A 13,598-nucleotide genomic window follows, 5' to 3' on the forward strand; every position below is an offset into this window, starting at 1 on the left:
GAAGCTCCCTTTCTGCAGCCCTTGCCCAGCAGGTAATATCAGACACCCATGTCTCCACGCTACATCCCCTGGGTGATTTTCGGGTCATGGCGACACGTCGCTTGGCCAATGCCAGGGTCAAGTCCACAAATCTGTTTCCCATCTTCTTGGGGCCCGGCCTACAGAGGAGACCCAGAAAACAAATGGCAGGCGTATTAGTTGGTGATCTAGACAGTGTCTTATTAGGATGCAAAATGACCTCTCTGAGAACCCTGAAAGCCCAGGACAACCCCAGGTTATGTGTCCTAAGTCAGTGTCTTGAGTTGCGCAGCGAGGGCAACCTCTAGGGTGAACAGGTCTGCGTGATTCCATTCTTGAAAGATTCCTGGCAATAGAGCTAGGTTTGTTTGGCCCTTTAAATATATCTGACAATACATCACTGTTAAAGGGACTAGTTTTCTTGGCTCTAAATATGTTCTTCCTACTGCTGAAGAAACCATCCTTAGAACCTCAAGACCACCTACATCATAGACCAATAGCCAGACTTCCACTCCTGAGTAAAATAATTGAAAATGGCTCAAAATCAAATACGTAGGCATCTAAAATAGTGCAACTTCTTTACTGTTTTTCTCAGTAACTCACTCTTACGCCTGCAAAGGCTGAGGGATATTTTAAACCTTTATAATGTCGGTCAATTGCTGTCAAAGACCAACTCCGGCAATAATTGATTACAATTTCTTTGGAATACCAATATGGAGGAATATATATTTTTATTTTATATGCTACACGATTGTGAATGTGACATACATCTTACACAGGCACGTGACTACACTATACAACACGTTTAATAGTCAAAAGGATAAACGTTTATGCAAACTATTGTATATATATATATTACCTACTGGCGATAGCCAGTAGGTATATATAGTTAGGATTTTTTTCCTATGGGATTTTTGAAAATTCTATGTCGAATAACTTTGGCGTTTGAGGACAGAATTGGCTGAAATTATCAGGAAAATGGAACATTTTGTTTCTGAGCAGCCCCTGAAAATTTGGGGGGGTTTCGTCAAGGGTGGGCCGAGAAAAAAGGGGGGTCCCAAAACGTGTTTTTCCCATGCAATTTTCCATAGGGCGGTTGGCCTCACTTTTAGCCTGAACGGCTGAATGGATTTACACCAAACTTGGCAAAATTGTAGGGACTGGTAGCCCGATGTGCCTTTGCTATGTCTCAAGATATAGGCTCCAGTGGTTTTTACGAAAATTAACTTTGAAAAATATATATTGGGCTACATTGGGCTATATATATGTTGGAGCCCAAATGTAGCCCAATGTAGCCCAATGTAGCCCAATGTAGCCCAAAGATGGCCACCAGAGACAAAAAAAACAAATGTAGCCCAAATATCAGCCAGATGTAGCCCAACTATAGCCCAATGACAGAATGTCCCTGAGTGTTCTAAAGAACAACTAGAGTGCTAACAGTCCTACTTATTACAAAGGTATGGCACACCTGAAGCCATCTTGATTGGAATAAAGTGGTAACTCTTAAAACATTTAATTTAAAAAGGAACAAAATGAGGGGGTTCATTTTGCCATAGAAAGTATGATTAGCGAATATATGACGAAATCCCGCATACCATCAGTCCGCAAAAAAAATCCTGCATGTACTATTAGGCCGCAAATTAAAATAACGAAAACTTTTAGAACGAATATGCCTTTAGCATACACTAAACAACTAAACTACCCTAAACCCTAAAACACTACCCCCAGCATGACCCTACACTACACAAACAGTACAACACTACCCTAAACCCTAAAACACTACCCCCAGCATGACCCTACACTACACAAACACTACAACACTACCCTAAACCCTAAAACACTACCCCCAGCATGACCCTACACTACGCAAACACTACAACACTACCCAAAACCCTAAAACACTACACCCCAGCATGACCCTACACTACGCAAACACTACAACACTACCCTAAACCCTAAAACACTACCCCCAGTATGACCCTACACTACACAAACACTACAACACAACCCTAAACCCTAAAACACTACCCCCAGCATGACCCTACACTACGCAAACACTACAACACAACCCTAAACCCTAAAACACTACCCCCAGCATGACCCTACACTACGCAAACACTACAACACTACCCTAAACCCTAAAACACTACCCCCAGCATGACCCTACACTACGCAAACACTACAACACTACCCAAAACCCTAAAACACTACACCCCAGCATGACCCTCCACTACGCAAACACTACAACACTACCCTAAACCCTAAAACACTACCCCCAGCATGACCCTACACTACGCAAACACTACAACACTACCCAAAACCCTAAAACACTACACCCCAGAATGACCCTACACTACGCAAACACTACAACACTACCCTAAACCCTAAAACACTACCCCCAGCATGACCCTACACTACGCAAACACTACAACACTACCCTAAACCCTAAAACACTACCCCCAGCATGACCCTACACTACGCAAACACTACAACACTACCCGAAACCCTAAAACACTACCCCCAGCATGACCCTACACTACGCAAACACTACAACACTACCTTAAACCCTAAAACACTACCCCCAGCATGACCCTACACTACGCAAACACTACAACACTACCCTAAACCCTAAAACACTACCCCCAGCATGACCCTACACTATGCAAGCACTACAACACGACCCAAAACCCTAAAACACTACCCCCAGCATGACCCTACACTACGCAAACACTACAACACTACCCAAAACCCTAAAACACTACCCCCCAGCATGACCCTACACTACGCAAACACTACAACACTACCCAAAACCCTAAAACACTACCCCCAGCATGACCCTACACTACGCAAATACTACAACACTACCCAAAACCCTAAAACACTACCCCCAGCATGACCCTACACTACGCAAACACTACAACACTACCCAAAACCCTAAAACACTACACCCCAGCATGACCCTACACTACGCAAACACTACAACACTACCCAAAACCCTAAAACACTACCCCCAGCATGACCCTACACTACGCAAACACTACAACACTACCCAAAACCCTAAAACACTACCCCCAGCATGACCCTACACTACGCAAACACTACAACACTACCCTAAACCCTAAAATACTACACCCCAGCATGACCCTACACTACGCAAACACTACAACACTACCCAAAACCCTAAAACACTACCCCCAGCATGACCCTACACTACGCAAACACTACAACACTATCCTAAACCCTAAAACACTACGCCCAGCATGACCCTACACTACGCAAACACTACAACACTACCCTAAACCCTAAAACACTAGCCCCAGCATGACCCTACACTACGCAAACACTACAACACAACCCTAAACTCTAAAACACTACCCCCAGCATGACCCTACACTACGCAAACACTACAACACTACCCTAAACCCTAAAACACTACCCCCAGCATGACCCTACACTACGCAAACACTACAACACAACCCTAAACCCTAAAACACTACCCCCAGCATGACCCTACACTAAACAACCACCACAACTCTACACTACACTAACACAACACTACACTACACAACACTACACTACACTACACAATCACTAACCCACGAAAAAATTAACACAAACCCACTTACCTCTCTCGTCATCGTGGTTTTCACAACGCAAATGCATTTACCATACATGCCTTTAAAACGTAATTCTTTTTAAAGGCATGCGCGATAAATGCACATGCGTTTTGAAAAAATGCGGGATAATGGTATGCGAGGTCAATGACCTTGCGGGATAATGGTATGCGGACTGAAAGTCTGCGGGATAAAAAATGCGGGAAAATGGCTGCAAACCATGATTAGCAGCAGACTTCCCTGGTGAGCACTAGCTTTACTACAGTGATCTAATGAGCAACTAGAGTGCTAACATTCAGAATTTATGGCAAATGTGTGACACATCTGAATGCCTTCTTGATAGAACCAAAGTAAACAAGCATTGAAAATGCAATAGATCTCGCCCTCGTTTAAGTTAAAGCCATTCTGTTTGTAATGAGGTGGCTTTTTAGCTTTGCTTTTATTAGTGTTTTTAAAACTTTCATGTAAATAACATGCATATGTATGCATATATGTATATGTATGCATGCATTTATATTTATATAGATATGCAGATTATATATGTTTATATATGTATATTACCTACTGGCGATAGCCAGTGGGTATATATAGTTAGGATTTTTTCTCTATGGGATTTCTGAAAATTCTATGTCTAATAACTTTGGCGTTTGTGGACGGAATTGGCTGAAATTTTCAGGAAAATGGCACATTTTGTTTCTGAGCAGCCCCCGAAAATTTGGGGGGGTTTCGTCAAGGGGGGGCCGAGAAAAAAGGGGGGTCCCAAAACGCGTTTTTCCCATTCATTTTTCCATAGGGCGGTTGGACTCACTTTTAGCTCGAATGGCTGAATAGATTTACATGAAACTTGGCAAAATTGTAGATATGGTTTGCCCGACGTGCCTTTGCTATGTCTCAATATATGTGCTCCAGTGGATTTTGAGAAATTAACGTTTAAAAAAATATATATATAGTGATGTATTCTTATAGGTTCTGAATCGATCCCCCTATTCCTGACCCTATTCTGGTTAGCAAACTAACAAGTTAACTAGTAATCAGCCCATGAGGCAGAAAATCCCCATGATGCAGATACCGTTATCTGACGCAGTCACACTACGGCACAGGAACGTGTTATCTGATTAGGTCATAACGCTTGCGATCTAATTAGACAAGCGATATTCCTCCAGCCCCTGATAAGGCATACGGAGTTCTCATAACAAATCAAACCTATGACAACCTGGGCAAAACCCTGCGGCCATTGTTTTGATTTCACCGAGAACTTCAGTAAAAGAATGTGCTAACGAGCAAGTCGTATGACATCCTTATTGACGTATCTATGTCCATCCTTACGTCAATCTCGGCACCTTAAAGGTATAAATATTACCGATCTTGCCCTATGCAAACACACGCGTGGTGACGAGACGGAGCAGCCATACTTGCCGAAGCCCAGAGCAGAGCAGACCCCGCTGGCAGCAGCCCCGCCTTTCTGACGCGCTGAGAGAAGCTGCTTTCTCCTGCCGAGAAATCCAGCACCGGCGTTTCTGGGTAGCCCTCGCAGGCAGCCTGGAATATCGAGACCAGAGACGAGAGATACCATCCCTCATTCATCCTAACTTCCAGGTACAGAACTGAATAACCCCTCACAGAGAATTCTTTAGTTATTCACTTGGCAAAAACAAACTTAACTTTCTATTCCCGCCCACGTATTAGACTTAGGTCAGGTACACGGGGTAGGCGTATTTAGAAACACCAGTTGAGTACGTTTAGTCAAATGTATATGTGTATGTAATATATTTTATTCATTTTAAAACATCTTATGGCTTAGAAACCATATCAATGTTTTTACAGTATTACTTTATACTATTGCTTTTAATGTATGTACTTTACTTAGCTATAAGTATTGCAATAATATCGATCCATTTCTCTTGTATGAGAAGAGACTGATCAATAAATAACACCTTTTTATTGAACACGCCCGTCTCTTCCTTTTCTCTACATTCTGATGAGACTAAGAATGCACGTACTGACTGAGTAAAATAAATTGCCTTTTGTTCACACGACTCTCGAGATATACTCTTGATTAGGGGAGAGCAAAGTTGTCATGTTCTATGGTTGTCAGAAACTAAATCCCTTCTTGTCTAATCAGGGAAGTTAAGTTCTCCTTGAACATTCGAGAAAGTTTCTAGTGAACTCTGAGCTAAGCTGGCAAACCCAAAACTTTAAGTCTAGTATCGACAGTAGTAGACCTAGTTAACGTCTGGTCTAGGCTTTTACTGCTGTAGGTATTATTCCAATGCGCAGAGCCTATTGGGATGATAGGAACTACACTACATGGCGCCCAACACGTTTGGAAAGGGCGATAAAACTAACGTAAGACATTTAGAGTAACTCAGTCGTGCTTTCTCACTCAGACCCCTTTTCCCAAATACTCCAAAGACGTCTGGAGTGGGTGAAAGGTTATATCCGCCAGACCTCGCAGGAGGGAACTCCTATGTATGGTTCTTGGTATAGTCAACGTTGAAGGATAAACAGTTCCAAAATATTGTGCATCTAACTTTTGTTTCCATAAGAAACCTGATCTGCAAACAAACAAAATAACCTTTTGGACAGTAAAATGTCAGACAATGAGGATGAAAGAGAGGCAGTTAGATTAGCAACTGAACTCGCAGCAGCTGATGCTACCATGCAGGCAGCAGACGAGGATATAATACTCATCCCGGTCATCAAAAGGAGATCTATAACTCTAAAACTTATAGAAAATGGACTGACACCGAGAGGTGGTACAGTCATATTCGTAATAGAGGCACACGAATATCGGCAGACAGAGGTATACTATTCATGGATACATTTTCCAGCAGCAAATGCTGTAACAAAGTACTTCCACTATTACAAAATAGAGGAACCTCCTGAAATGTACACTCCTTTCGAGGAGGTGGAAGTACCACTTAAATTTCAAGAGCATTTGCTCTTATTTAATGGCGCCCTAAAACATAATAATCACATCACCAGGCTCGGTCCTTTAGGTAGACCAGGAGCGACGTGGCCGGTCTTAGCCGGATACACACCACACCCAGACATCGAAGGGATGTCTGCAGCAGAGCTGTTAACACAGCTAAAACAATTAATAAAAATACATAGACAATTAGTCCAGTATGTGATGCGGACTTCAACAATTCAGCCAGTGATTAAACTCCCACAGCTGACCCCTCACCAGGGGAACACAAATAAAATTACACCACAGAACATCCAGTCCTGCCTAGGTAAAGTACCGGCTAAACGGGAACAAATACCATTCTGGTTGGCACAGAAAATCACCCAAATAGAGGCGGTGTTTCCTGACACCACCCCGCTAGAAAAGCACAGGATTCTGACTATCTGTCTTCCAATGGGAATCGCACCACACATTGAGGACTGTGACACTTGGGGTACAGTCTTTGCTTCCATCTACACAAAAACGCACGGTGTTCCATCCATTTCGGTAATACCAGATGTGCTAAAACAAATTCAAGATGAATATGGTCCTGAACCCGCTTTAACTCTTGGTATGAAATTACTAAAAGACTTCAAGCAGGTCTCGGCTATATTATTAGCCAACATAAAAGGTGAAGCAGCAAACGTGGCGATCCGCCAGAGGTTAAAAGAGACAAATATAGCAGACCAACCAGCTGAAATTGCCAGAATCATAGAAAAATCGTATGAGGAACTAGGTAGAGATAGTTTAGGTGGAATACCAGTAAAACCGCAACTGATTGAAAGTCCAGAAAAAATATTTTTTAATAATAAATCTACATCACCAAAAAAGAACTGGGATGGAAACAAACAATCCAATCCTAAAGAAAAGAAATTCCAGTCCCGAGGAAGGTCTCCTAGGCGAAGAGAAAAATCTCTGAACCAAAGACACAGGTCACCCCAGAGTGACCCCTCCGGGAATAGATATAACCTTAGAAATAGGGATAATATAAAAAAGCCTGATAGATATCAAGACATTGATACACGTCCCTCTCAATCTTTTCAGACTTCCTCGCAGAAATCGGAAAGAAGAGGACGATCAGAACAAAGAGAAGAGCATGCCAAGTCCAAAGACAAGGAACCTGCTCAGCTAAAAAAGAAATTACAATTTCCAAAAAAGAAGGTAGCCAGTATCAAGGTAGTTAGCAATGCCGAGAATACTGAGGACACAACTGAAAAACGGGGAATGGGCTCAGACAATGCTAGACAGCGCAGCAGAAGTGAGCATAGCTCGCAAAGTCCTTATGAATCATCTGGAGACAGTGGACACGAATGAATATCTTCAAGTGGAAACTGCGGACACCAGAGTTAGCAAACCTCACAAAATATACGAAATAACATTGCGTATAGAGGGGGATAAGACTAGGAAAATAAGGGGACTATTTTGGGATAATCTCTCCAAGGGCTATGATATCCTTCTAGCTGAAAAAGACTGGCCACCAGAGTTTGTCAGGGAGTGCCCTCATGGCGAAGAAATAATTATGCCTGCCTTCTCAAATCAAATTCCAATTCATAAAAAATACACACTTGCTAGAAAGTGGGCAGTGGCTCTAGCTCCTGCTTTATATAAAAATCACGTGGGATGGGATGAGGACTCTCCTCCTCACAAAATCCAGTTAAAATCACAACCTACTGCACAAAGGCAGTACCCAATTAAGCAAGAAGCTAAAAAACAGGTAAATGAAATACTAGATCAGCTAGAATACCAGGGGGTGATTGAAACTTGCACCTCACAAATGAACAACCCTTTGTTTCCGGTCTCCAAACCAGACAATTCATATCGTCTAGTTTTGGATTACCGACACCTTAACACATGTTGCAAAACTTTTGCAGTGCAAAACTCACACAGTGCTGCACTAATGAATAACATAGTGCGCAAAAAATACAAAACAACATTAGACATCTCTAATGGATTCTTTTGTCAAAACATAGCACCAGAGAGCAGATATTTAACTGCGTTCTCAATAAATGGCACTCAAAAACAATTCTGTCGGTTAGCCCAGGGGTACAAGAACAGCCCGGGAGTATTCTCAGCGAGAGTAACAGAATTACTACAACTATATGATGATGAAGCATTATCTTATGTCGATGACATTTACTTAACAGATGATGACTTGGAGACTCACTTGAAGAGAGTGAACACCATAATACTTGGGTTCGCAGCAGAGGGTTACAAATTCAACTTTAAAAAATCCAGAATTGCCCATCTGACAGTCCTGTTCGTAGGATATGAATTATCAAGTGTAGCCTGGCTTACAATCTTCTAGAACTAGAAGAAATGGAAAATTTAGAATATGAAAAAACATACCCTCTGCCAATCGACATTCTGCCTTTACGACATTACGCCTGTGTAATTTATACAGACGGACATGCTCAACCCCCCGTTTGGGGAGAACAGGCATACAACCCCACATGTGGGATTACAAAAGAAGTGTGGCGCGGAGGTAAACTAAAACCTCTATTAACAAAAACACACTCAGTAGAAACTAATACAGAACAACAAACTGAAATATTAGCTTTGAAAATGGCGCTAGATAATGCGGATCGCGAATTCCCGACACTTATAGTGTCAGATTCATATTACTGCGTCAAATCATATAACAAGGATTTGCAGACATGGATTCAGAACGGTTACAAAGATAACACAGATGCACCAATAAAGCAGAAACTGCTCTGGGAACAAATAGCTCTTTTACAAAAAGAACTACCAAAGACTCACGTGACACATTCACTGAGTCACCAGCGTGATGGCGTTCACGTTGCAGGGAATTCATTGGCTGAAACAGCCGCAGCGGCAGCCACTAAATCGGCTCCCGTAGTTCGAAAAAAGCGTACATTAAAATACATTGACGGTGAAACAGTGCTGGCGGTGAAAACGTCATCAAAAGGCGACTGCTCAGCGTTACCGATCAACTATCCACTCAATTATACATACATAATCGATGCAAACTCCGTCCCTTTTGCTCGAATCCCTGGAGTGGGGGATAGAGTGATTCCAAACATGGACAGGAGAAACTTGTTAATTGCAGACGCACATATGGGCGAGGGTCTCAGACACCTCAAACTAAAAGATTCTCTGGAAGAATTACAATCAAGGTACTGGTGGCCAGGCATGAGCCTGCGTCATACCATGTTTGTAAAAAACTGCCCAAACTGCAATAGAGATCGCAGTGGGGAGAGAAACAGTTTAATACCTCGTCGTTCTACTCCAGAAAAAATCAGGAGTAAAAAGGAAGGGTTGCGATTAACATATACAGGCTAGTTCCACTTATAATGTAGATCACCAGCACTCGGCTGACGTCCGGACTGTTATACAAAGATTTGCGAGTCTAAATGGCATATACGCTAAGAGCATGCTACGTTTGACCATTGTCTCCACCCTAGCCCTCAAGCCTGAGGGGAAACATGACCAAATGAGCATAGCCCAGCGGGAATCTTCTCACTTCCTTCCTGAGGGTACGGGATGGTGTAAAGAAAAAACCAAGGCATAAAGCAATCTATAACGGAAAGGATATTAGGTTCGGGAGCTGGGTGGGTCAAACATCTAATAAGTGTCCAACGTAGTCTCAATAACTTGCCAAGAAATTCTCTGAAGGGATTCAGTGCGTACGAATTATTATTTGGAAATAGGATGATGATCTCTGACATTGATAGTCAGACTTCAGTGGTGAAAGAAAAAAGCTTTGATATCAAAGACCGTTTGGCTATTTTGCAGGACTTAAACAAAACAAGAAAAGACCTGAGCAACATAAAGTTGAAACAACAGCCAACGACCACTGAAGAACCACCACCTGTCCCAGCAAGACCTGTCTGGATTCCAAAAGTCGGGGATCTAGTCAGGGAAAAGATCGCGGTAAAGAAGGAATTTGGGCCTTCTTACAGAAAAGCAGTTCCTGTCTTGTCTGTCAACGGGACAAGATCAGTTGTACTACCGCCACTTGCTGGTAAAAAGGAGAACCGAGTTGTATCCATCGACCTGGTAAAACCACAATCATGTGGCCGATAACAAACAGTAGGCCAAGTGGACTCCCAATAAGTAGCAGAACACCAAGGTTTGCTACCAGTACAGAGGTCCTAACGAAGAGGCTCATCACATTCGAAACGCCTACAGAAGAACAGCAAGGACTATGCAACAATGCAATAGAACTCAGACCTCTGAAAACCCAAATAAAAACATTTAGCAGAGACACACCAATCTATAATGAAGTACCAAACGAAAATGCAAGAAACAGAAATCCTGAAGCAATTGGAACAATTGACAGAACGGCATCCGGCTACTTCATAAACTTCGATGATTCCTCTGAAGGCTTCAGTGAATCAAAGACACAGCCATCATCAAAAACTTTTAAAGATAAAGCTAAGGAACTTTTGAAACAACTGAAAGAAACATATCTGATTTCTCCATGGATTGAATTTTGGGTGGGTTTTGGTGCATTTATCCTCATACTTTGGCTCATCATGGTACTTACTTTGGGACGCTTCATTGAGGGAAAATATGCTAAAATGGACACAGCAAGTCAGAAAATCAACTTAATCCTCAAACCACACACATCTTCACACATCGAGAAAAGAGAACTTTCTTCAGCCAACTTCACAGCCAATCCGATACCTGGTGGGGTAGCCTGGGACAACACTGACTATGAAATTTATGGTCCGGTCGAAATCCTGAAATATCCACACCAAATTAAGATATCATTGAGTGACTTTGCAAAACCAAGCTCATTTGCTGATGATTGGGACTTTGAAAGCATTAATAATATGATGTCTGACTTAGTAATGTCTGCTAAATTTACCAAACATGATTATTTGCAGGGTTCTACAAATTATGATAGTATGTATTGCTATAACCACTATGGTATCCATTTTTTACATAGATCTGCACAACCTAGAAATGTTTTAAATTATAATCAATGGGAACATTGTGCAACTCCTCCAAAAGGAAGCTCAAGAACTTTCTATGACAAATATTCATACTTTTCAGGTTTTAACATAAGTAATGCTGAAGCATTTTATTTTAAATTATCGAACAAGACAGGAACTAAGACCATGATAACCAACACAAAATTGTTATATTCAGACTCATTCTTTGAAAAAATGAATTCTTTTGGTTTTGATTATTGGGACAAAAATGTTGAATTGAAAAGTGTTTGGGGTACAAAAGAATGGCAAGTACAGGGTATAGAAGCTTTGTTTAGAGCCTGCATGATCCCAGAACAAATGATATTTTTAAATGACACTGATCAACAAACCACCTGTCTTGGCTTAGCGAAAATCAAAGATTTAAATAAACCGTCTATTCCAAAGCCAACAATGTTTAGCAATAACTCTGATACAGATGAAGAGATAGACGTAAACCATATATTAAACCAAAACAGAACACATCCTGATTGGAAACAGTGGTTGATCTGGCCCACAGATACAAATAACTGTCAAGACAGATTCCTGAATAAAACACAGGGGTTCAAAATGACCAGGCCAGACCCTAGATATCCTCAAAGACATCACCCAGGGATAATAACCACCTACAGTGTGGGCAAATTATGCCTTCAGTGGCTACAAACTTCCACACTGGCAGAAATTAAGCAACACCTAACTTTACTTACTGATGGTGCTGACTTGCGTGATTTCACTTTGGGACCACGCAAACAGCGTCAAAAGCGTTTCATAGCAGCCTCTGTATATGCAGCATACAATGAGGCCTGGAAGGTTACTCAAATTGAAACAGCAGAGAGAATACGGGAAATTGACCGTATTAATTTGGAAAAATCACTTTCTGTAGTGGACAATGGGTTAATGACTCTGTCCTCCAGAATTTTTTCTTTGGACAGCATTGTGTCTTCAGCAATCAACATATTTTCGCAAGACTTACTGTTATTACAACACGGTCAGTCTCAATTGCGTTCTATTGTACAGCTTGGCTGGACGTTACAAAATCTGCGTTCAGGCTATGTGCCTTGGCGTTTAATCAACACAACGTCACTATTCCAAATCTTTAACCTTACTGATAGACAGATCAGTATGGCACAAAAGGGTGCTGATTATACAATCCTGAGCATTGAGAAACTCGAAAGATTACCAGTGACAATGTCAGAACGACCTGTCAGTGAATGGATAATACATGGGATAATAAATATTCCAATCTCAACCTTCAGGTTTCAATACTGCCAAAAATATATACAGGCTGGCATGTACGAGAAATTGGGAAAGGGGTACCTTAAAACAACTTGGAACCTGCCCTATTCACATGCATGTGTCAGTAATAAAGGACAGAAAGTGTTTCTTAGTGGCAACAATTGTGCGATGTCACTAAGTGGCACACTTCTGTGTAACGGAATTAGTTTGCATGGAGCCTGTGAAGGGAATTCATACAACCTTTCATGTCACCAGCAAGGCACACCTGCAACAGAAATAGAACCATTATTTCAAAGACTCTATAATGGGAGTTACATTCTTATTGTAGACCGTAGATGTTGTAGTCTTATGCCCGGGACTCCTTATCTAGTAACTACGACTGCGAAGGTCAAGTGCTGTGGACGCTCATTGTTCCCCAGCTCCTTCCCAGACAGGGAGGCGAGGGCATGGCCCGATTTGAAAATTACTTCTATTCGAATAGATACTTTAAGCAGAATGAAAACAGTGCTTCTTCAGACGCCTACCAGGCTCTCGTCATCAAAAGAAACTTATGATCTACAAGTCGCAAGGACGACTGCAGAGATACATACATTATTATCAACTAATTCCCCCGTACATTTCGCGGAAATCCTGAATGAAATCTTAAATATTTCTGATACCAATGGGGTCTCAAAGGTATTTAAGAAAGTATTTTCGATGGCATTAACACCATTCAAAGCCATACTGGGTATTTTTCCAGATTTCGTCCATTCGATTTTTGGCGGACTTCCCCTGATCCTGGGACTAATTGCAGGAATCCTATTCTTAGTCCGTATTTTTCGTTATGGCAACCCATGTCACAGACAAAAC

This window comes from Lissotriton helveticus, chromosome 6 (assembly GCF_964261635.1).
Source record: "Lissotriton helveticus chromosome 6, aLisHel1.1, whole genome shotgun sequence".
NCBI lineage: Eukaryota > Metazoa > Chordata > Amphibia > Caudata > Salamandridae > Lissotriton > Lissotriton helveticus.